The 26,010-nt window shown below is 43.2% G+C and overlaps 1 protein-coding gene across 1 annotated transcript in view; it reads left to right on the plus strand.

Annotated features, from left to right (window-relative positions):
* The window catches only part of CEP128 (centrosomal protein 128), a 667,652-nt gene that overhangs the window by 64,815 nt on the left and 576,827 nt on the right, over window positions 1-26,010 (plus strand). The window lies entirely within an intron of this gene.

Here is a 26,010-nt window from a genome sequence, read left to right on the forward strand (position 1 = left end):
GAAGGTTCTAGTTCTTCTGGCTATTGCATCGGCTCACTGGGCCTCTGAGTTAGCGGCCTTGCAATCTGATTGGCATTTCTTCCCAAGGTGGTGTCAGATCATAACATCAATCAGGAGATAGTAGTTCCTTCCTTGTGTCCTAAACCTTCTTTGTCTAAGGAAAGGTAACTGCATAACTTGGATGTGGTTCGAGCCTTGAAGTTTTATCTTCAGGCCACGAAAGATTTCGGACAGACATCGTCCTTATTTGTGGTGTATTCAGGGAAGTGTAGGGGCAGAAGGCGGCTTCCACTTCTCTCTTTTTGGTTGAGGAGCGTTATCCGTTTGGCCTATGAGACAGCGGGACATAAACCTCCTCAGAGGATTATGGCTCACTCAACTAGAGCTATGGCCTCTTCTTGGGCCTTTAAGAATGAGGCCTCTGTGGAGCAGATTTGTAAGGCGGCTACTTGGTCCTCCTTACATACTTTTACAAGGTTTTACAAATTTTATGTCTTTGCTTCGGCGGAAGCTGTGTTTTGGAGAAAGGTTCTTCAGGCTGTGGTGCCCTCAGTATAGGGTCCGCCTCCTTTTACCATCCCGTTTTTTGTTCATTCATTGGCCTCTAGAGCTTGGGTATTTGTTCTCACAAGTAATGAATGAAGCAGTTGACTCTCCTCCCATTAAGATGGAAAACATATATTATGCTTACCTGGTTATTTCATTTACATCTTTGGTAGGAGAATCCACTGCTCCCGCCCGTTTGCTCCGGTGGGCGGACCTAAATTTAATATTATTCTTCTGGCACCATTTATACCCTGATATTTCTCCTACTGTTCCTTGTTCCCTTGGCAGAAAGACTGGGGGATGAGTGGAGTGGGGGAGGTATTTAAGCCTTTGACTGGGGTGTCTTTGTCTCCTCCTGGTGGCCAGGTTCTTATTTCCCACAAGTAATGAATGAAGCAGTGGACTCTCCTCCCACAGATGGAAATTAAATTATCAGGTAAGCATAATTTGTTTTTTGCACAGTTTTTGTATGTAGTGCTGAGCTTCCAATATGCATGAGTGAAGGGGTTTCCTTCATTTGCTGCGTTTTTGATTCTGAATAAGCATGAAAAAAGTAGGGTTTGACCCGAAAAAAAAAAAAAAAAATCTTTAAATCTTGCTGATAGTCACATAAGTTTACTCTGCAAGCATTACTGCTTGCTGTTCTGTTTCCTGTCCTGATGTCACCTTCATTTAATATGTCCTGGGCTTTGATATTGAATTGCTCAGTTGTGCATCTTCGCTCTGTTGTTCACTCCCAAGCTGGCGCTTGTCACTGCTCTTCTGTTTTTGCGGCTTGGATGACCAAGCCTTCTTTTCACAGTCATGCTGTCCTCTGAGAGTAATTAAGGACACTAGAGAACTGATGAAAAATAAGTTTCCTATTTATGTGCAGAGACTGTAATTAGCTGTAATAATTAGTTGCGTATGAAGTGAGTTTGCTGTGCAGAAGAGGCAATACAAAGGCAGTTTGTGACTTGGACTAATACCTGTTTAGGGGAGCAAAGGCACTAAGCATAGTTTTAACAGCATAAATAAAAGTGCTTTTGGGAAACATTGATGCATTCTGCGTGCTTGAGAATTTTATGGTCTTGATCTCTGAGAATGTATAAGCCTCTTGATAAAATTACAGCAAATATATATGTGTCAGGTTTACAAATAAGTTGGAGGGTTTCCCTCTGTGAAGAATTCTTGTTTTAATTATGCCTCTTGTATACAGATTGTTTTGTTACTATTAGCACTGATTAACCACACCCAGCAAGTCACATTGATAATATTAATCAACTACATCATGGAAGAGATGCATTTATACACGCTGTGCAGTGACTAGCCACTTCTAACCTGACAGGCACGCTGCGCAGTGACTAGCCGCTTCTAACCTGACAGGCACGCTGTGCAGTGACTAGCCGCTTCTAACCTGACAGGCACGCTGTGCAGTGACTAGCCGCTTCTAACCTGACAGGCACGCTGTGCAGTGACTAGCCACTTCTAACCTGACAGGCACGCTGCGCAGTGACTAGCCGCTTCTAACCTGACAGGCACGCTGTGCAGTGACTAGCCGCTTCTAACCTGACAGGCACGCTGTGCAGTGACTAGCCGCTTCTAACCTGACAGGCACGCTGTGCAGTGACTAGCCGCTTCTAACCTGACAGGCACGCTGTGCAGTGACTAGCCGCTTCTAACCTGACAGGCACGCTGTGCAGTGACTAGCCGCTTCTAACCTGACAGGCACGCTGTGCAGTGACTAGCCGCTTCTAACCTGACAGGCACGCTGTGCAGTGACTAGCCGCTTCTAACCTGACAGGCACGCTGTGCAGTGACTAGCCGCTTCTAACCTGACAGGCACGCTGTGCAGTGACTAGCCGCTTCTAACCTGACAGGCACGCTGTGCAGTGACTAGCCGCTCCTAACTTGACAGGCAGACTGTGTAGTGACTAGATGCTTCTTGCTTTACAAACACAGGAACTGTGATTACATTGTTCCTGCTTGAAATGTCCTGAAAACTGCAATAAAGTCCTTCCAGCCTGACAAACTCAGAATATAAATGTACCTATTCACATATTCTGCTTGCCTCATTACTGACTTATCTTATCACGGACTATATTTAAAAAAAAAAAAAAAATGAATGTTCAAGTCCTGAACACAATTAAGGTTTCATGATTGCAGATGTGTCCGTTTCCACCAATAGTGCTATGGGAGTTGTCCTTTTCCATCTTAATATGGGAAGAGTCCACAACTGCATTCCTTACTTGTGGGAAATACTGAACCTGGCCACCAGGAGGAGGCAAAGACACCCCAGCCAAAGGCTTAAAATACCTCCCCCCCACTTCCTCATAACCCCAGTCATTCATTGCCTTTTGTCACAGGAGGTTGGCAGAGAAGTGTAAGAAGATTTCGGAGTAGTCTCTTATGGAGGGTAGTACTCTTCGAGATGGAACTGGAGTTTTAAGTAGTCCTGTCAGCCTCTCAGTGAGAGCATGGATGAAAGAAGCCCGGCCGCTGACCGGGGGAAACGCGTCGGGAACTAGCAAACTGTTTGGAGGCGTTAGTGGTTAAAGTACCTCGTCCTCACAAAGCCACGGAATCATCTGGCAGAGTATCCGGAACAACCTGTCAGACACTTCTGATGCAGCTTCAAGCGGCAGATCAACTGAGCCTGTTGTGAGTGACTAAGAGCCTAACCACCAAACGCTCCATCTGATTGCATTTGTATTTTTTTTTATCTAGTAAGTGCAACATTATTTGCGTGTCTTACCATTTGTAAATAAAGCTGTTCACTTGAGTCCTGCCTTTTGCACCTATTTCTTCTCTACTTGTCTATACATGAGACGTCAGTGATACTGACTGCTACATCTTGGCCTCGAAGGATATGGTTCGCGGATCTAGTGGGGATGTCATCATCTCCTCCGTGGAAGTTACCTTGTCGCACGGATCTGCTGACCAAGGTCTCTTTGTTCATCAATGTCTACATTCTCTGAGGCTGACTGCGTGGAGATTGAACGCTTAGTCCTAGCCAAGAGAGGGTTTTCTGAGAGAGTTATTTTTACTCTCATTCAAGTTCGTAAGCTTGTTGCTCGTCGCATTTATCATAAGGTGTGGAGGACTTACTTATTCTGTTCTCCAGGATGAACTGAAGAAGGGCTTTTCTGCAAGTCCCCTGAAGGGACAGTTTTCTGCCCTGTCTGTGTTACTGCATAAGAGGTTTGCAGAGCTTCCAGATGTGCAGCCATTTGTTGGGACTCTGCTGGGATCAGACCTGTATTTAGATCTAAGGCTCCTCCTTGGAGTTTAAATCTTGTCCTTAAAGGGACAGTTTAATTTGTTGCCAATGATCTACTTTACCTGCTGGAGTGCATTAAATTGATTACAAATATATATTGGCATTTGAATTAGTTTATTTAGCCTGTGATATAAGTTTTTGGCCATAAGGCCAAGCTGTATTAACACATTATTAAGACATTACACTCCCAGTGGGTTATAGAAGAGATCAGGTAATTAATAAAATGTTAATTTTCCATTGTTCTCTCCAAGTATTGGTGATTGGTTTATGGACAGATATAAGATAAAGAAGCAGGTATTTCTCCAACATAGGTGTGTCCGGTCCACGGCGTCATCCTTACTTGTGGGATATTCTCTTCCCCAACAGGAAATGGCAAAGAGCCCAGCAAAGCTGGTCATATGATCCCTCCTAGGCTCCGCCTACCCCAGTCATTCTCTTTGCCGTTGCACAGGCAACATCTCCACGGAGATGGCTAAGAGTTTTTTGGTGTTTAAATGTAGTTTTTATTCTTCAGTGTTTGTTATTTTAAAATAGTGCTGGTATGTACTATTTACTCTGAAACAGAAAAGAGAAGAAGATTTCTGTTTGTGAGAGGAAGATGATTTTAGCAAACGTTACTAAAATCGATTGCTGTTTCCACACAGGACTGTTGAGATGAAGTAACTTCAGTTGGGGGAAGCAGTTGGCAGACTTTTCTGCCTGAGGTATGATGGCCACATTTCTAACACGACTTGGTAATGCTGGAAGGCTGTCATTTTCCCTATGGGGACCGGTAAGCCATTTTCTTAGATTAAGTATAAGAATGAAGGCTTTATAAGGGCTTAAAAAACTGGTAGACATTTTTCTGGGCTAAAACGATTACTTGCTAAGCATATTTGACAGATTATAGCGCTTTATAGTTATTATAATCTTGGGGATTGTTGTTAAAAAACGGCAGGCACTGTATGGACACCTTTTTCAGATGGGGGCCTTCTCTAGTCATAGGCAGAGCCTCATTTTCGCGCCACTAATGCGCAGTTGTTTTTGGAAGGCAAGGCATGCAGATGCATGTGTGAGGAGCTAAGATCCACTGAAAAAGCTTATAGAAGGCGTCATTTGGTATCGTATTCCCCTCTGGGCTTGGTTGGGTCTCAGCAAAGCAGATTCCTGGGACTTTATAGGGGTTAAATGTAAAAACGGCTCCGGTTCCGTTATTTTAAGGGTTAAAGCTTTCAAATTTGGTGTGCAATACTTTTAAGGCTTTAAGACACTGTGGTGAAATTTTGGTGAATTTGAACAATTGCTTCATACTTTTTCGAAAAATTCAGTAATAAAGTGTGTTCTGTTTAAAATTTAAAGTGACAGTAACGGTTTTATTTTAAAATGTTTTTTGTGCTTTGTTGACAAGTTTAAGCCTGTTTAACATGTCTGAACCATCAGATAAACGATGTTCTATATGTATGAAAGCCAATGTGTCTCCCCATTTAAATATATGTGATAATTGTGACATGGTGTCCAAACAAAGTAGGGACAATGATGCCACAGATAATAATAGTGCCCAAGATGATTCTTCAGATGAGGGGAGTAAGCATGGTACTGCATCACCCCCTTCTGTGTCTACACCAGTTTTGCCCACACAAGAGGCCCCTAGTACATCTAGTGCGCCAATACTTATTACTATGCAACAATTAACGGCTGTTATGGATAATTCTATTGCAAATATTTTATCTAAAATGCCTACTTATCAAAGAAAGTGCGATTGCTCTGTTTTAAACACTGAAGAGCAAGAGGACGCTGATGATAACGCTTCTGACATACCCTCACACCAATCTGAAGGGGCCAGGAGGGAGGTTTTGTCTGAGGGAGAAATTTCAGATTCAGGGAAAATTTCTCAACAAGCTGAACCTGATGTTGTAACATTTAAATTTAAATTAGAACATCTCCGCGCACTGCTTAAGGAGGTATTATCTACTCTGGATGATTGTGACAATTTGGTCATTCCAGAGAAATTATGTAAGATGGACAAGTTCCTAGAGGTTCCGGTGCCCCCCGATGTTTTTCCTATACCCAAGCGGGTGGCGGATATAGTAAACAAGGAATGGGAAAGGCCCGGCATACCTTTTGTGCCTCCCCCTATATTTAAGAAATTATTTCCTATAGTCGACCCCAGAAAGGACTTATGGCAGACAGTCCCTAAGGTCGAGGGGGCGGTCTCTACTCTAAACAAACGCACTACTATTCCCATAGAAGATAGTTGTGCTTTTAAAGATCCTATGGATAAAAAATTAGAGGGTTTGCTTAAAAAAATGTTTGTTCAGCAAGGTTACCTTCTTCAACCAATTTCATGCATTGTTCCTGTCACTACGGCAGCGTGTTTCTGGTTCGAAGAACTAGAAAAGTCGCTCGATAAAGAATCTTCGTATGAGGAGGTTATGGACAGAGTTCATGCACTTAAATTGGCTAACTCTTTTATTCTAGATGCCGCTTTGCAATTAGCGAGATTAGCGGCGAAAAATTCAGGGTTTGCTATCGTGGCGCGCAGAGCGCTCTGGCTGAAGTCTTGGTCAGCGGATGTGTCTTCCAAGACAAAATTGCTTAACATCCCTTTCAAGGGCAAAACACTGTTTGGGCCTGATTTGAAAGAGATTATTTCAGACATCACCGGAGGAAAGGGCCACGCCCTTCCTCAGGATAGGTCTTTTAAGGCTAGAAATAAGCCTAATTTTCGTCCCTTTCGCAGAAACGGACCAGCCTCTACTTCTACATCCTCTAAGCAAGAGGGTAATACTTCTCAACCCAAACCAGCCTGGAGACCGATGCAAGGCTGGAACAAGGGTAAGCAGGCCAAGAAGCCTGCCGCTGCTACCAAAACAGCATGAAGGGATGGCCCCCGATCCGGGACCGGATCTGGTGGGGGGCAGACCTTCTCTCTTTGCTCAGGCCTGGGCAAGAGATGTTCAGGATCCTTGGGCACTAGAAATAGTTTCTCAAGGTTATCTCCTGGAATTCAAGGAACTACCCCCAAGGGGAAGATTCCACAGGTCTCAATTATCTTCAAACCAAATAAAAAGACAGGCATTCTTACATTGTGTAGAAGACCTGTTAAGGATGGGAGTAATTCATCCAGTTCCAATAAGAGAACAAGGGATGGGGTTTTACTCCAACCTGTTCATAGTTCCCAAAAAAGAGGGAACGTTCAGACCAATTCTAGATCTCAAGATCCTAAACAAATTTCTCAGGGTTCCATCGTTCAAAATGGAAACCATTCGAACGATCCTTCCTACCATCCAGGAAGGTCAATTCATGACCACGGTGGATTTAAAGGATGCGTACCTCCATATTCCTATCCACAAGGAACATCATCAGTTCCTAAGGTTCGCTTTTCTGGACAAGCATTACCAGTTTGTGGCACTTCCATTCGGGTTACCCACTGCTCCGAGAATTTTCACAAAGGTACTAGGGTCCCTTCTAGCGGTTCTAAGACCAAGGGGCATTGCAGTAGTACCGTACTTGGACGACATCCTGATTCAAGCGTCGTCTCTGTCAAAAGCAAAGGCTCATACGGACATCGTCCTAGCCTTTCTCAGATCTCACGGATGGAAAGTAAACATAGAAAAAAGTTCTCTTTCCCCGTCAACAAGAGTTCCCTTCTTGGGAACAATAATAGACTCCTTAGAAATGAGAATTTTTCTGACAGAGGTCAGAAAATCAAAACTTCTAAGCTCTTGTCAAGTTCTTCCTTCTGTTCTTCGTCCTTCCATAGCGCAGTGCATGGAAGTGATAGGATTGATGGTTGCAGCAATGGACATAGTTCCTTTTGCACGAATTCATCTAAGACCATTACAACTGTGCATGCTCAGACAGTGGAATGGGGATTATACAGACTTGTCTCCGACGATTCAAGTAGATCAAAGGACCAGAGATTCACTCCGTTGGTGGCTAATCCTGGACAATCTGTCACAGGGAATGAGCTTCCGCAGACCAGAGTGGGTCATTGTCACGACCGACGCCAGTCTGGTGGGCTGGGGCGCGGTCTGGGAACCCCTGAAAGCTCAGGGTCTATGGTCTCGGGAAGAATCTCTTCTCCCGATAAACATTCTGGAACTGAGAGCGATATTCAATGCTCTCAAAGCTTGGCCTCATCTAGCAAAGGCCAAATTCATAAGGTTTCAATCGGACAACATGACGACAGTTGCTTATATCAACCATCAGGGGGGAACAAGGAGTTCCCTGGCGATGGAGGAAGTGACCAAGATAATTCAATGGGCGGAGGATCACTCCTGCCACTTGTCTGCAATCCACATCCCAGGAGTGGAAAATTGGGAAGCGGATTTTCTGAGTCGTCAGACATTCCATCCGGGGGAGTGGGAACTCCACCCGGAACTCTTTGCCCAAATAACTCAATTATGGGGCATTCCAGACATGGATCTGATGGCGTCTCGCCAGAACTTCAAGGTTCCTTGTTACGGGTCCAGATCCAGGGATCCCAAGGCGACTCTAGTAGATGCACTAGTAGCACCTTGGACCTTCAACCTAGCTTATGTTTTCCCACCGTTTCCTCTCATTCCCAGGCTGGTAGCCAGGATCAACCAGGAGAGGGCTTTGGTGATCTTGATAGCTCCTGCGTGGCCACGCAGGACTTGGTATGCAGACCTGGTGAATATGTCATCGGCTCCACCATGGAAGCTACCTTTGAGACAGGACCTTCTTGTTCAAGGTCCATTCGAACATCCGAATCTGGTTTCTCTCCAACTGACTGCTTGGAGATTGAACGCTTGATTTTATCAAAGCGTGGGTTTTCAGATTCTGTAATAGATACTCTTATTCAGGCTAGAAAGCCTGTAACTAGAAAAATTTATCATAAGATATGGAAAAAATATATCTATTGGTGTGAATCTAAAGGATTCCCATGGAACAAGATAAAAATTCCTAGGATTTTATCCTTTCTACAAGAGGGTTTGGAGAAGGGATTATCTGCAAGTTCTCTGAAGGGACAGATTTCTGCGTTATCTGTTTTACTTCACAAAAGGCTGGCAGCTGTGCCAGACGTTCAGGCGTTTGTTCAGGCTCTGGTTAGAATCAAGCCTGTTTACAGACCTTTAACTCCTCCCTGGAGTCTCAATCTAGTTCTTTCAGTTCTTCAAGGGGTTCCGTTTGAACCCTTACATTCCGTAGATATTAAGTTATTATCTTGGAAAGTTTTGTTTTTGGTTGCAATTTCTTCTGCTAGAAGAGTTTCAGAGTTATCTGCTCTGCAGTGTTCTCCGCCCTATCTGGTGTTCCATGCAGATAAGGTGGTTTTGCGTACTAAGCCTGGTTTTCTTCCGAAAGTTGTTTCCAACAAGAATATTAACCAGGAGATAGTTGTACCTTCTTTGTGCCCGAATCCAGTTTCAAAGAAGGAACGTTTGTTACACAATTTGGACGTAGTCCGTGCTCTAAAATTCTATTTAGAGGCTACTAAAGATTTCAGACAAACTTCTTCTTTGTTTGTTGTTTATTCTGGTAAAAGGAGAGGTCAAAAAGCAACTTCTACCTCTCTTTCTTTTTGGCTTAAAAGCATTATCCGTTTGGCTTATGAGACTGCCGGACGGCAGCCTCCTGAAAGAATCACAGCTCACTCCACTAGGGCTGTGGCTTCCACATGGGCCTTCAAGAACGAGGCTTCTGTTGACCAGATATGTAAGGCAGCGACTTGGTCTTCACTGCACACTTTTGCCAAATTTTACAAATTTGATACTTTTGCTTCTTCAGAGGCTATTTTTGGGAGAAAGGTTTTGCAAGCCGTGGTGCCTTCCATTTAGGTGACGTGATTTGCTCCCTCCCTTCATCCGTGTCCTAAAGCTTTGGTATTGGTTCCCACAAGTAAGGATGACGCCGTGGACCGGACACACCTATGTTGGAGAAAACAGAATTTATGCTTACCTGATAAATTACTTTCTCCAACGGTGTGTCCGGTCCACGGCCCGCCCTGGTTTTTTTAATCACGGTATCATATGGTTTCTCCTATGCATATTTCCTCCTGTACGTCGGTCGAATGACTGGGGTAGGCGGAGCCTAGGAGGGATCATATGACCAGCTTTGCTGGGCTCTTTGCCATTTCCTGTTGGGGAAGAGAATATCCCACAAGTAAGGATGACGCCGTGGACCGGACACACCGTTGGAGAAAGTAATTTATCAGGTAAGCATAAATTCTGTTATTTACACAATGTGATAAAGTAATGAGATCTGATTATACCTACAAGCTCAACCCATTTTATTAGGTTGTGGCTTCAAAACACAAAATCGGCTAATTCATATTCACAAATAAGCCTTAAAAAAGCAAATCTCATACATTTTGTACCCTGCAGCTGGTAAAAAAAGTAATTAGAAACACATTAAGGAAAAACAATTTTCTTTTACAAGATATGACGAGTCCACGGATTTCATCCTTACTTATGGGATATCGCCTCCTGGTCAGCAGGAGGAGGCAAAGAGCTCCACAGCAGATAGATATATATATATATCTATCTATCTATCTCTCCTCCCTTCCCTCCCACCCCAGTCATTCTCTTTGCCTGTGTTAGTGATAGGAAGAGGTAAAGTGAGGTGTTAATTATAGATTCTTCAATCAAGTGTTTATTATATTTTAAAGTAGTGCCAAAGAGTGCTACTTTGTTCTGGGGTTTAGCCTAGACCAAATCAGTCTCTTCAGTGCAAAAAGAGAAGCATTTGGTGGCTTCAAAGCAATGTGAACTTGTGGAACATAATTCTCACTGTGCCTCCCATATACTGTTGCTGCCCTATCTGAGGAAAATTCTGAGAGTCTTTTGCTTAGTATTTTTCTTGTATCCTTCAGGTCCATGTGAGCAGTGGGATTTCACACGCCTAAGTGCTGCCTTTACTGTCGGCAGCTTGTGAGGTAAGTGCCATTTTTGTTTTCTGGGATTAGAAAATAGAAAATAAGACCTCAGAAGGATTTGGCCTCTCATGTTATGATTGAGCAGCCCTTTGCATATTATATTGGCTCTTTGCAGGTATGCATCCTCTTATTTCTCTTAGGAGAGTATACAGACAGTGTGTATATATATATATATATATATATATATATATATATATATATATATATATATATATACACACACCTTATTTGACAACCCTCTTGCATGGCAACTACTTGTAAATTGTTGTTGTAAGTAAATATGGGGCTTGTTCTCCCGGCGGTTATTTATACAAACCGACCGGAAGTTAGCTATATTTTGTCTGATTACAGCGACTGTTTGTCAGGGTTTGGTGTCATATTGTTTTGGGCTCATTTTATTTCAACATGGGGCATGTTCTCCCGGGTATTTATACTAAGACAAGCCGACCGGAAGTTTGCTGTATTGTGCCTGTTGCATAGCTAATGTTTGGCATAAATGTGTGCTTTATGTTATGAGCTTGTTTTAATCAAGCATGGGGCATGTTCTCCCGGCGGTGTTTTATACTCAAGCCGACCGGGAGTTTACTATAATCTGTCCACACAGGGCATATAGTTATAAAGGCTCATATCGCTCTGTTACGAGCGTAACTATGGCGTAGTATTTTTAATGGTATTGATCACGCCCACGATGGGCGGTACTTTACATGATTCTGTTATGGCGCGCCTTTTTCTTCCCCTGCACGGGGTGCTGTATACTTGTTGCGCAGAGTAAAAGATATAAAGCGCACAAGATGGGGCGGATTATTTGCGCTTAGTGATATATATTTTTTTAAACAAAGCCCCAATACCGTTGACAGCATCTGTGACGTGGGATGGTCGTCACGTTACAAGGCTCCTTATACACATATTTCTTTTCCTTAAGTCAGTTTGCTACGAACATGTCGTTAGCATTATAATCTGTACATGAAGTGAGGGCTCATCTCAGCAAGATCACCTGAGATGCGCGTAGTTTCTCTGACAATGGTGTTGCAAGACATTTAAAATATTTTTTCTCTTCATTTTTAAAAAGATAGTAACAGATAACGTTCTGTTTCAGCTTTTAAGTGTCAGAACTGTTTTTTTGGTGGGGTTCTCTTTTTATTTGAAGGTCTGCTTTGTATTTCAAAACAAGTGCACACTTAAAATAAAGATTTTTCTTCTGGCCTACATGCGGTGCTCTGCGGTTCCTTGCATTTTTATTCTGGAATTAGGGGCACATGACGTGATTGCTTTAATGGGCATTGCAACGTCTACTTCCAGCGAGTTTACCATGCTAATTGGATATTTTCTGACGCTGATACAAACAATAACCGTTTTACTGTGTAAACTTTATTAAAAGACTTAAGGCTCTTTATTTATTACTTCATCCTTTATGACATAGGATGGTACAAGGACATTTATTATGTGTAGACTTTATTGCACAACCCATGCCACAAATGTTTTACATGTATTGCACAATTTAATTTATGAACCACAGGAAAGGCTCTGCGGTTCCTTGCAAACCTGGGTTTTTCATATACATAACAATGTATTGTTGTAACAATATCTATGTTGTTACTGGTTTGTTTCTTCACATCAGAGATAACATGTTCTTTTTTTTTTTTTAAAGTTTAAAAAAAAAAAAGGGGATTTTTGTTAATATAGAGCTGGACAAATAGCTCAGTATGCTAATGCACTGTGACTGAGCTCTGTAGCAACTTGAGGGTTGCAGGTTTGATCCCCGGTGAGGTCAGGCAAACAGTGTGTTAGTTACACTGATTTTATAAAAATTGTGGCTGTTTTTGTTTGGTTTTAATCTTCCTTTGTATGGGATGGTACAAACTTTCTCAAGGATGAGTTTCTTCAGAATTAAAGAGACAGTACCATCCTATTCTGAGTGCATTATATTAAATACATTTTAACAAACGCACTGAAGCACAGAGTTAATTTTCCGAATTCGAGGAAAATCGTTTCCTATGTTCAAATTTATTTTTGCCTTTTGACAATTGCTGTTGGGGGTCTGTTTACAAAGGGCCATATTCCAGCCAAGTCCACCTGGAGATCCAACCAGGCTTGGAACAAGAGTAAATAACCCAAGAAGTCCGCTGCTACTTTTACCAAGACAGCATGAAGGGGCAGCCACCGATTCGGGACTGGATCTAGTAGGGGGCAGACTTTTTTTCTTTGTCCAGGCTTGGATAAGAGACGTTCAGGATCCCTGGACACTAGAAATCGTGTCTCAAGGGTTGGAGTTCAAAAATTACTTCCCAAGGGGAAGTTTTCTTCTTTCACGATTGTCTTTAGACCAGATAAAAAGAGAGGCGTTCTTACGTTGTGTAGAAGACCTCTCCACCATGGGAGTAATTTGTCCCGTCCCAATACAGGAACAGGGGCAGGGGTTTTTACTCAAATCTTTTCGTGTTTCCCAAAAATGAGGGAACTTTCCGACCCATTTTAGATCTCAAGAGTCTAAACAAGTTTCTCAGAGTTCCATCCTTCAAGATGGAGACTATTCGGACAAATCTTCCATTGATCCAGGAGGGTCAATATACGACTACCGTGGATTTAAAGGATGCATATCTTCAAATTCCTATCCACAGAGATCATTACCAGTTCCTAAGGTTTGCCTTCCTGGGCAAACATTTTCAATTTGTGGCTCTTCCTTTCGATCTGGCCACGGCACCCAGGATCTTCACGAAGGTTCTATGGTCTCTGCTAGCGGTTCTCAGACCGCGGGGCATTGCAGTGGTGCCTTATCTGGACGATATTCTGATTCAGGCGTCGTCTTATCAACTGACAAAGTCTCATACCGACATGGTACTATCCTTTATAAGGACTCATGGGTGGAAGGGGAATCTAGAAAAAAAGTTCACTAATTCCACAGACAAGGGTTCCTTTCCTAGGAACTCTAATAGATTCTATATCCATGAAAATCTTCTTGACGGAGGTCAGAAAGTTGAAGATTCTTAATACATGCCGATCCCTTCAGTCCAATCCTCGACCATCAGTGGCTCAGTGCATGGAGGTAATCGGATTGATGGTGGCGGCAATGGACATTATTCCATTTGCTCAATTTCCAATCAGTCCTCTACAACTGAGCATGCTCAGACAGTGTAATGGAGATTATGCAAATTTGTCTCCTCAGATAGATCTGGATCAGGAGACAAGAGACTCTCTTCTTTGGTGGTTGTCACAGGATCATCTGTCCCACAAGACGTGCTTCCACAGACCCTCATGGGTGATAATGACAACGGACGCCAGTCTACTAGGATGGGGTGCAGTCTGGAATTCCCTGAAGACTCAGGGTGTGTGGACTCGGTCAGAGTTTCTACTTCCAATCAATATTCTGGAGTTGAGGGCAATATTTAATGCTCTTCAGGCTTGGCCTCAATTGGCTTTGGCCAAATTCATCTGATTTCAGTCGGACAACATCACGACTGTGGCTTACATCAATCATCAGGGAGGAACAAGGAGTTCCTTAGCGATGACAGAAGTATCCAAGATAATCGGTGGGCGGAGGCTCACTCTTGTTGTCTGTCGACAATCTACATCACAGGAGTGGACATCTGAGTGGCGGATTTTTTGAGCAGACAGACGTTTCCTCCGGGGGAATGGGAACTCCATCCGGAGGTCTTTGCCACCCTGATTCTCAGGTGGGGCAGACCGGAATTGGATCTGATGGCATCTCGTCAGAATGCCAAACTCCCAAGATACGGATCCAGGTCCAGGGATCCTCAGGTCGCACTGATAGATGCCTTGGTCGTTCAACCTAACTTATGTGTTTCCACCGCTTGCTCTCCTTCCCCAGGTGATTGCACGGATCAAACAGGAGAGGGCTTCGGTAATTCTAATCGCTCCTGCGTGGCCTCGCAGGACTTGGTATGCCGATCTGGTGGACATGTCCTCTCTGCCGCCGTGGAAGCTTCCATTAAGGCAGGACCTTCTCATTCGGGGACCCTTCCATCATCCAAATCTAATTTCTCTGCAGCGGAATGTTTGGAGATTGAACGCTTGATTTTATCTAAGCTAGGGTTCTCTGATGTGGTCATTGATACCGTGATTCAGGCGCGCAAGCCTGTTACTAGAAAAATTTACCATAAGATATGGTGTAAATATCTTGATTAGTGTGAATCCAAGGGCTACTCATGGAGTAGGGTTAGGATTCCCAGGACTTTCTCTTTTCTCCAAGAAGGATTGGAGAAAGGGTTGTCAGCAAGTTCCTTAAAGGGACAGATTTCTGCTTTGTCTATTTTGCTACACAAACGTCTGGCAGATGTTCCAGATGTTCAATCTTTTTGTCAGGCCCTGACTAGGATCCGGCCTGTGTTTAGACCAATTGCTCCTCCTTGGAGTTTGAATTTAGTTCTTAATGTTCTTCAAGTGGTTCCGTTTGAACCTATGCATTCCATAGATATTAAGTTATTATCTCGGAGAGTTTTATTTTTGTTTGCTATTTCTTCTGCTCCCAGAGTTTCTGAGCTTTCAGCATTACAATGTGATTCTCCTTATCTTATTTTCCATACTGATACGGTGGTGTTACATACCAAACCTGGTTTTCTTCCTAAGGTTGTTTCTAACAAAAATATTAATCAGGAAATTGTTGTTCCTTCCTTGTGTCCTAACCCTTCTTCTAAGAAGGAGCGTCTGTTACATAATTTGGACGTAGTCCATGCCTTGAAGTTCTACTTGCAGGCGACTAAGGATTTTCGTCAAACATCTTCATTATTTGTTGTTTTTGTTGGGAAGCGTAGAGGTCAGAAAGCTACAGCTACCTCTCTTTCTCTTTGGCTGAGGAGTATCATCTGTGACAGCAGCCTCCAGAATGAATTACGGCCCATTCTACTAGAGCTGTGGCTTCCTCATGGGCATTTAAAAATGATGCTTCTGTTGAACATATTTGCAAAGCTGCAACTTGATCGTCTCTTCACACTTTTTCCAAATTTTCCAAATTTGATACTTTTGCTTCGTCTGAGGCTGTTCTTGGGAGAAAGGTTCTTCAAGCAGTGGTGCTTTCCGTTTAGGTTCCTGTCTTGTCCCTCCCTTTCATCCATGTCCTATAGCTTTGGTATTGTATCCCATAAGTAAGGATGAAATCCGTTGACTTGTCATATCTTGTAAAAGAAAATCAAATTTATGCTTACCTGATAAATGTATTTCTTTTATGATATGATGAGTCCAGGGCCCACCCTGTCATTTCTAAGACATGTCTTTATTATTGTTAAACTTTAGTCACCTCTACTCTTTGGCTTTTCCTTTCTCTTCCTAACTTCGGTCGAATGACTGGAGTGGGAGGGAAGGGAGGAGCTATATATACAGCTCTGCTGTGGAGCTCTTTGCCTCGTCCTGCTGACCAGGAGGCGATATCCCATAATTAAGGATGAGATCTGTGGACTCATCATATCGTAAAAGAAATAAATTTTTGTGGTATAGCCGTATTCCACGTCATTCCTTGCAGTTGGTTAGTGGTGGCTTTAAAGCAGTTAGGAACTTGTAACGAGGTACTTACTGAGTTTTCCTAACAATTGCTGCCCTAGTTTAGAAAGTCAGAGTTGGCTACTCTGTTCTTTCTTTTTCAAAGGTCTCTGTGAAGAACTGTGTCTTCTCATACCTTGTAACTGTCTACATGCCGGACAGAGGAGCAGGTAAGTGCTTTTTCTTCCAGTTGGGGAGACCATGAACTTAGCAAATTAAAGACACTGCTTTTTTATTGGGACATAGATAATCTTGTTGTATGAGTTACACTGGGGCATGAAGCAGGCACGTAGGTAGCATGTGTGAGACTAACATTTAAACTCTTTTAAAAAGAAAGGGTAAAATTGTTTTTATTAGGCTTTATTTTCTGACACATATTTGCTTGATAAAACAATTGAAGTTTAAACTGAAAGTAAGGCTGACTTTTTTATTTAAGCAGCTTATTCATTTTCCCTTTGCTTTAAAATAAAACGATGCAACATTTTAAAGTACTTGATGTTACCAGGAAGCTATTTTTAGTGCCTCTCTTTGTCGCAGCATTAATTTGAGCTCGGCAGTTGCGGTCACATGACTGGCTTTACTTCTTAACGTTTCTGTGAAAAGTTGTTTTTCTCCATATCTGGTAGCGGTAAAGCACCTCAGTAATTGAGGTGTGGGGTTGCCTGAGGGGTATTTTTAGAAGTTTATTTGATGTTTATCAAATGTTTTTTCTTAACTTTTCTCACATAATTTTAGCTGGGGATCGATCCTAATTTGGGATAAAATTGAGTGTATTTTTTTCCTTAGCTCATTTTAATTGAATATTAAAATCTTTAAAACTTAATTTTTCCAAGTTTATTTACTGTTTCACAACATGTTTGATATGGAGCAAGAGCCTGCTCTTATGAATTCATGCCTATTATTTTTTTAAAAGCAGAAATTGCTGCCCACGTATCTTCAGAGGTATCTGCGGCATTAGCTGCCATTCCCAGATTACAGGGAAAACACAATAGGAAATATAGAAATTCAAAAAGTAAGGTGCCTGTCCTCAGTTCTGCTTCCCAAGTTGCCCTTTCTGATGAGTCTGATGAGGAAGATATATCGGAACTTTCTGAGGAGGAAATCTCATTCGGACAGTATAATTCCTTCTTCTGAGACTAAGGTGGTATCCTTCAGAGTTAAGCTTGAACACCTTTGTGTATTGTTAAAGGAGGTTTTAGTTACTTTAGAGGACTCTGATACTCCTGTCGTTGTCACTCCTAAGAAATCTAGTAAACTTAATAGTTTCTTTGATGAACCTTCCACTTCGGAGGTTTTTCCTGTGCCGGACCTTGCTAGGGAGGTTATATCACAGGAATGGAAGAAAACAGGGGTGTCTTTTTTTTTTTTTCCCCGTCTCCCATTTGTAAGAAAAGGTTTCCCTGTTGAGGACTTCATTAAAGACCCTTGGTATACTGTACCCAAAGTTGAAGGGGCCATTTCCACTCTGGCTAAGAGAACCACTATTCCTATTGAGGATAGCTGCTCTTTAAAGGATCCAATGGATAAGAAGCTTGAGGCTTATTTGAAAAAGATTTATGTTCATCAAGGTCTCCAATGGCATCCTGCGGTGTGTATTTCCACCGTGACTAGTGCGGCATCTTATTGGTTCAACGCTTTGTCTGATTCTCTTCAAGTAGAGACTTCTATGGATGAAATTCAAGATAGGATATCCTTTATTGCAGATGCCATTTTACAGGTTGTTAGACTAGGAGCTAAAACTTCTAGTTTCTCTGTCCTAGCCCGCAGGGCGTTATGGTTTGAAATCCTGGTCTGCGGACTTTTCCTCTAAAGTCAAGCTTCTGGCAATTCCTTGTTTGGACCCGGTTTGGCAGGAATTATCTCTGATATTACGGGTGTAAAAGGGTCTTTTCTACCTCAAGATAAGAAGAATAGTCCTAAAGGACGTCAGAGTAATTTTCACTCCTCTCTTCTTCTTCCAAGCAGGAACAATCCAAGTCTTCTTGGAAACCCAATCAGTCTTGGAAAAAGGGGAAACAATCAAAGAAACCTGCAGCTGATTCCAAATCAGCATGAAGGGTTTGCCCCTGATCCGGGATTGGATCAGGTGGGGGGCATACTTTCTCAGTTCTCTCAAGCCTGGATACGAGATGTCCCAGATCCCTGGACTGTGGACATAGTATCCCAGGGTTACAAATTGGAATTCAAGACTTTTCCTCCCAGTGGCTGATTCCTTCTCTCAAGATTATCTGCAGACCAGATAAAGAGAGAGGCGTTCTTGAAATGTATACATCTTTCTCCTGTTAAGTGTAGACAGTCCACGGGTCATCCATTACTTATGGGATTATAACTCCTCCCTAACAGGAAGTGCAAGAGGATCACCCAAGCAGAGCTGCTATATAGCTCCTCCCCTCTACGTCATACCCAGTCATTCTCTTGCACCTAACTAATAGATAGGACGTGTGAGAGGACTGTGGTTGTTAAACTTAGTTTTTATTTCTTCAATCAAAAGTTTGTTATTTTAAACAGCACCGGAGTGTATTGTTTTTTCTCAGGCAGCATTAGAAGAAGAATCTACCCGAGTTGTGTATGATCTTAGCGGACGTAACTAAGATCCATTTGCTGTTCTCGGCCATTCTGAGGAGCGAGGTAACTTCAGAACAGGGGACAGCGGGCAGGGTTCACCTGCAAGGAGGTATGTTGCAGTATATTATTTTCTAAGGAATGGAATTGACTGAGAAAATACTGCTAATACCGATGTAATGTAAGTACAGCCTTAAATGCAGTAGTAGCAACTGGTATCAGGCTGATATGTATGTATGTTGGCACTGAAGTATTTCTGGGGAATGGCACTTCACTAAGAAAATACTGTATACATATAACTTATAGCCTTTTCTGCAGTGAAAGCGACTAGCAACAGGCTTTTTAATAACATTTCATATATTTATATTTAAAACGTTTACTGGCATGTTAATCGTTTTTTCTCTGAGGTACTTGGTGAAAAACTTTATGGGCATTATTTTTCCACATGGCTGTCGTTTGTTTTGAATAAAATCAGTTTACTGAGCTTCCCCACTGTTGTATTGTGAGTGGGAGGGGCCTATTTTGGCGCTTTACTGCGCACTAGAAATTCTGTCACAAGTCTTCCTTGTTCTCCCTGCATGATCCAGGACGTCTCTACAGAGCTCAGGGGTCTCCAAAACTAGTTTTGAGGGAGGTAATCACTCACAGCAGACCTGTGAGACTGTGCTTTGACTGTGATAAAAACGTATATATTTTTATTTGTTATCCGTTTTTTTGGTATTAAGGGGTTAATCATCCATTTGCTAGTGGGTGCAATCCTTTGCTAAATTAATGCATTTAATGTGAAAATTTGGTTACTATAACTAATCCGGTTCATTGTTATTTCAACTGTGACAGTTTTGTGTGCTTCTTAAAGGCACAGTAACGTTTTTTATATTGCTTGTAAATTTATTTGAAAAGTATTTTCCAAGCTTGCTAGTCTAATTGCTAGTTTGTTTAAACATGTCTGACACAGAGCAATCTCTTTGTGCAATATGTTCAAAGGCCAATGTGGAGCCCAATAGAAATTTGTGTGCTAATTGCATTGATGCTACTTTAAGTAAAAGCCAATCTGTACATGTCAAGAAAATTTCACCAGACAACAAGGGGGAAGTTATGCCGACTAACTCTCCTCACGTGTCAGTACCTGCATCTCCCGCTCAGGAGGTGCGTGATATTGTGGCGCCAAGTACATCAGGGCGGCCCTTACAAATCACTTTGCAAGACATGGCTAATGTTATGACTGAAGTTTTATCTAAATTGCCAGAACTTAGGGGTAAAGGCGACCACTCTGGGGTGAGAACAGAGTGCGCTGATAATACTAGGGCCATGTCTGATACTGCGTCACAATTTGCAGAACATGAAGACGGAGAGCTTCATTCTTTGGGTGACGGATCTGATCCAAATAAACTGGATTCAGACATTTTAAATTTAAGCTTGAGAACCTCTGTGTGTTACTAGGGGAGGTATTAGCGGCTCTGAATGATTGTAACACGGTTGCAATCCCAGAGAAAATATGTAGGCTGGATAAATATTTTGCGGTACCGACGTGTACTGACGTTTTTCCTATACCTAAAAGGCTTACAGAAATTGTTAACAAGGAGTGGGATAGACCCGGTGTACCTTTCTCACCCCCTCCTATATTTAGAAAAATATTTCCAATAGATGCCACCACACGGGACTTATGGCAGACGGTCCCTAAGGTGGAGGGAGCAGTTTCTACTTTAGCTAAGCGTACCACTATCCGGTGGAGGATAGCTGTGCTTTTTCAGATCCAATGGATAAAAAGTTAGAGGGTTACCTTAAGAAAATGTTTGTTCAACAAGGTTTTATATTGCAACCCCTTGCATGCATTGCGCCTGTCACGGCTGCGGCGGAATTCTGGTTTGAGTCTCTGGAAGAGACCATTAGCTCAGCTACGTTGGATGAGATTACAGACAAGCTTAGAGTCCTTAAGCTAGCTAATTCATTTATTTCTGATGCTGTAGTACATTTAACTAAGCTTACGGCTAAGAACTCCGGATTCGCCATTCAGGCGCGCAGAGCGCTGTGGCTTAAATCCTGGTCAGCTGATGTGACTTCTAAATCTAAATTGCTTAACATACCTTTCAAGGGGCAGACATTATTCGGGCCCGGTTTGAAAGAAATTATCGCTGACATTACTGGAGGTAAGGGCCATGCCCTGCCTCAAGACAGAGCCAAACCAAGGGCTAGACAATCTAATTTTCGTGCCTTTCGTAACTTCAAGGCAGGAGCAGCATCAACTTCCTCCGCTCCAAAACAGAAAGGAACTGTTGCGCGCTACAGACAGGGCTGGAAACCTAACCAGACCTGGAACAAGGGCAAGCAGGCCAGAAAACCTGCTGCTGCCCCTAAGACAGCATGAAGTGAGGGCCCCCAATCCAGAAACGGATCTAGTGGGGGGCAGACTTTCTCTCTTCGCCCAGGCTTGGGCAAGAGATGTCCAGGATCCCTGGGCGTTAGAGATCATATCTCAGGGATATCTTCTGGACTTCAAAGCTTCTCCTCCAAAAGGGAGATTTCATCTTTCAAGGTTGTCAACAAACCAGATAAAGAAAGAGGCGTTTCTACGCTGTGTACAAGATCTTTTACTAATGGGAGTGATCCACCCGGTTCCGCGGTCGGAACACGGACAGGGGTTTTACTCAAATCTGTTTGTGGTTCCCAAGAAAGAAGGAACCTTCAGACCAATCTTGGATTTAAAGATCCTAAACAAATTCCTAAGAGTTCCATCGCTCAAAATGGAAACTATTCGGACAATCTTACCCATGATCCAAAAGGGTCAGTACATGACCACAGTGGATTTAAAGGATGCCTACCTTCACATACCGATTCACAAAGATCATTACCGGTACCTAAGGTTTGCCTTCCTAGACAGGCATTACCAGTTTGTAGCTCTTCCCTTCGGGTTAGCTACTGCTCCAAGAATCTTCACAAAGGTTCTGGGTTCTCTTCTGGCGGTACTAAGACCGCGAGGAATATCGGTAGCTCCGTACCTAGACGACATTCTGATACAAGCGTCAAGTTTCCAAGCTGCCAAGTCTCATACAGAGTTAGTACTGGCATTTCTAAGGTCACATGGGTGGAAGGTGAACGAAGAAAAGAGTTCTGTATTGCCACTCACAAGAGTTCCCTTCTTAGGGACTCTTATAGATTCGATAGAAATGAAAATTTACCTGACAGAGGACAGGTTAACAAAACTCCTAAATGCTTGCAATTGTGCAATTGTGCATGCTAAGTCAGTGGAATGGGGATTACTCAGATTTGTCCCCTATGCTGAATCTGGATCAAGAGACCAGAAATTCTCTTCTATGGTGGCTCTCTCGGCCACATCTGTCCAAGGGGATGCCCTTCAGCAGACCAGATTGGACGATTGTAACAACAGACGCCAGCCTGCTAGGTTGGGGCGCTGTCTGGAATTCCCTGAAGACTCTGGGATCATGGACTCAGGAGGAGAGTCTCCTTCCCATAAACATTCTGGAATTAAGAGCAGTTTTCAGTGCCCTTCTAGCTTGGCCTCAGCTAGCAACTCTGAGGTTCATCAGGTTTCAGTCGGACAACATCACGACTGTGGCTTACATCAACCATCAAGGAGGGACAAGGAGTTCCCTAGCGATGATGGAAGTCTCAAAGATAATTCACTGGGCAGAGTCTCACTCTTGCCACCTATCAGCGATCCACATCCCAGGCGTGGAGAACTGGGAGGCGGATTTTCTAAGTCGCCAGACTTTTCATCCGGGGGAGTGGGAACTTCATCCGGAGGTCTTTGCCCAAATACTTCGGCGTTGGGGCAAACCAGATCTGGATCTCATGGCGTCTCGCCAGAACGCCAAGCTTCCTTGTTACGGGTCCAGGTCCAGGGACCCGGGAGCGGTTCTGATAGATGCTCTGACAGCACCTTGGGCCTTCAAGATGGCTTATGTGTTTCCACCCTTCCCGATGCTTCCTCGATTGATTGCCAGGATCAAACAGGAGAGAGCATCTGTGATTCTAATAGCGCCTGAGTGGCCACGCAGGACCTGGTATGCAGATCTAGTGGACATGTCATCCTGTCCACCTTGGTCTCTGCCTCTGAGACAGGACCTTCTAATTCAGGGTCCTTTCAAACATCAAAATCTAATTTCTCTGAGGCTGACTGCATGGAGATTGAACGCTTGATTTTATCAAAGCGTGGATTTTCGGAGTCAGTAATTGATACCTTAATACAGGCTAGGAAACCTGTTACCAGGAAAATTTACCATAAAATATGGCGTAAATACTTAAATTGGTGCGAATCCAAGAGTTACTCATGGAGTAAGGTTAGGATTCCTAGGATATTGTCTTTTCTACAAGAAGGTTTAGAAAAGGGTTTATCTGCTAGTTCTTTAAAGGGACAGATCTCAGCTCTGTCCATCCTTTTACACAAACGTCTGTCAGAAGTTCCAGACGTTCAGGCTTTTTGTCAGGCTTTGGCCAGGATTAAGCCTGTGTTTAGGACTGTTGCTCCGCCGTGGAGCTTAAACTTAGTTCTTAACGTGTTACAGGGTGTTCCGTTTGAACCCCTTCATTCCATTGATATCAAGCTGTTATCTTGGAAAGTTCTGTTTTTAATGGCTATTTCCTCGGCTCGAAGAGTCTCTGAGTTATCGGCCTTACATTGTGATTCTCCCTATCTGATTTTTCATTCAGACAAGGTAGTTCTGCGTACTAAACCTGGGTTCTTACCTAAGGTAGTCACTAACAGGAATATCAATCAAGAGATTGTTGTTCCATCATTGTGCCCTAACCCTTCTTCAAAGAAGGAACGACTTCTACACAATCTGGACGTAGTCCGTGCCCTGAAATTTTATTTACAGGCAACTAAAGATTTTCGCCAAACTTCTTCCCTGTTTGTCGTTTATTCTGGACAGAGGAGAGGTCAAAAAGCTTCTGCTACCTCTCTCTCTTTCTGGCTTCGTAGCATAATACGTTTAGCCTATGAGACTGCTGGACAGCAGCCTCCTGAAAGAATTACAGCTCATTCTACGAGAGCTGTGGCTTCCACTTGGGCCTTTAAGAATGAGGCCTCTGTTGAACAGATTTGCAAGGCTGCAACTTGGTCTTCACTTCACACTTTTTCCAAATTTTACAAATTTGACACTTTTGCTTCTTCTGAGGCTGTTTTTGGGAGAAAGGTTCTTCAGGCAGTGGTTCCTTCCGTGTAAAGATCCTGCCTGTCCCTCCCGTCATCCGTGTACTTTTAGCTTTGGTATTGGTATCCCATAAGTAATGGATGACCCGTGGACTGACTACACTTAACAGGAGAAAACAAAATTTATGCTTACCTGATAAATTCCTTTCTCCTGTAGTGTAGTCAGTCCACGGCCCGCCCTGTTTTTTATGGCAGGTCTAAATTTTAAATTAAACTCCAGTCACCACTGCACCCTATAGTTTCTCCTTTCGCGTTTGGTTTCGGTCGAATGACTGGTTATGACGTAGAGGGGAGGAGCTATATTGCAGCTCTGCTTAGGTGATCCTCTTGCACTTCCTGTTAGGGAGGAGTTATAATCCCATAAGTAATGGATGACCCGTGGACTGACTACACTACAGGAGAAAGGAATTTATCAGGTAAGCATAAATTTTGTTTTCCTCCCTGGGAGTGATAGTTCCAGTGCAGGAACAGGGTCTCTGGTTCTGCTCCAACCTATTTGTGGTTCCCAAAAAAGAGGGAATTTTCCGTCCCATTCTAGACTTGAAGTGTCTAAACAAGTTTCTCAAAGTTCCATCCTTCAAGATGGAGACTATACGCTCCATTCTTCCTTTAGTTAATGACAACCATAGACATAAAGGACGTGTATCTTCATGTTCCTATTCACAGGGACCATCACAGATTCCTGAGATTTGCCTTTCTGGACAAACATTTCCATTTTGTGGCCCTTCCATGTGGTCTACCCACGGCTCCCAGAATTTTTTCAAAGGTTCTGGAGGCTCTTTTGGCAGTGATCCGTTCTCGTGGAATTGCTGTGGAACCCTACCTGGACGACATATTGGTTCAGGCGCCATCTTTTCAACAAGGAAACTCTGGAGATATTGTTGTCTTTTCTTTGTTCGCCCGGATGGACTGTGAATTTGGAAAAAAGCTCCCTTTCCCCTGCTACAAGAGTAGTGTTCTTAGGGACCATAATAGATTGTTTATTGATGAAGATTTTTCTGACAGAGGTCAGGAAAAACAAAATAATTTCCTCTTGCTTCTCTCTTCAGGCTACTGCTCATCCTTCAGTGGCTCAATGAATGGAGGTAATCGGTCTGATGGTGTTTTCCATGGACATCATTCCTTTTGCTAGATTCCATTTGAGAGCTCTCCAGTTGTGCATGCTCAGACAATGGAATTGCGCCCATGCGGATCTATCTCAGAGAATAGAGTTAGATCAGTCGTCAGTCAGGATTCTCTCCCATGGTGGATTTCTCAAGAACATCTGTCTCAGGGCACATGCTTTCGGAGATATTCCTGTGTGATTGTGACCATGGACGCCAGCTTGCTGGGCTGGGGAGCAGTCTGGAACTTGTTAAAAGCTCAGGACCTTTGGACTCGTGAGAAGTCTGCTCTTCCCATCAACATCTTCGAGTTGAGTGCGATTTGCAATGCTCTATTGGCTTGGCCTCAGTTTTCCTCAGCCCAGTTTATCAGGTTCCAGTCAGACAACATAACCTTTGTGGCTTACATCAATCGCCAGGGAAAAACTCTGAGTTCCTTAGCCATGAAGGAGGTTACTCAGATTCTTCAGTGGGCAGAGACCCACAATTGTTGTCTTTCTGCCATCCACATTCCAGGATTAGACCATTTGGAAGCGGATTTTCTGAGCAGACAGACTTTTCATCCCGGGGAGTGGGAACTCCATCCAGAGGTGTTTTCCAGCGTAGTCCTCAAATGAGGGGTGCCGGAGTTAGATCTGATGGCGTCCCGTCAGAACACCAAGCTTCCAATGTACGGTTCAAGGTCAAGAGATCCGCAGGCCTTTCTGATAGATGCTCTAGCGGTTCCTTGGGTTTTCAGGTTGGCATACCTGTTTCCTCTGTTTGCTCTCCTTCCACGAGTCATTGCTCGTATCAAACAGGAGAGGGCTTCAGTGATTCTAATAGCCCCTGCATGGCCTCGCAGGATCTGGTTTGCAGACCTAGTAGAGATGTCATCTCTCCCACCTTGGAGACTACCTCTGAGGAAGGACCTCTTGATTCAGGGTCCTTTCCTTCATCCAAATCTCATTCTCTAAAGCTGACAGCTTGGAGATTGAACGCTTAATTCTGTCTAAGCGTG

Source organism: Bombina bombina, chromosome 1 (genome assembly GCF_027579735.1).
Source record: "Bombina bombina isolate aBomBom1 chromosome 1, aBomBom1.pri, whole genome shotgun sequence".
NCBI classification, from domain to species: Eukaryota; Metazoa; Chordata; class Amphibia; order Anura; family Bombinatoridae; genus Bombina; species Bombina bombina.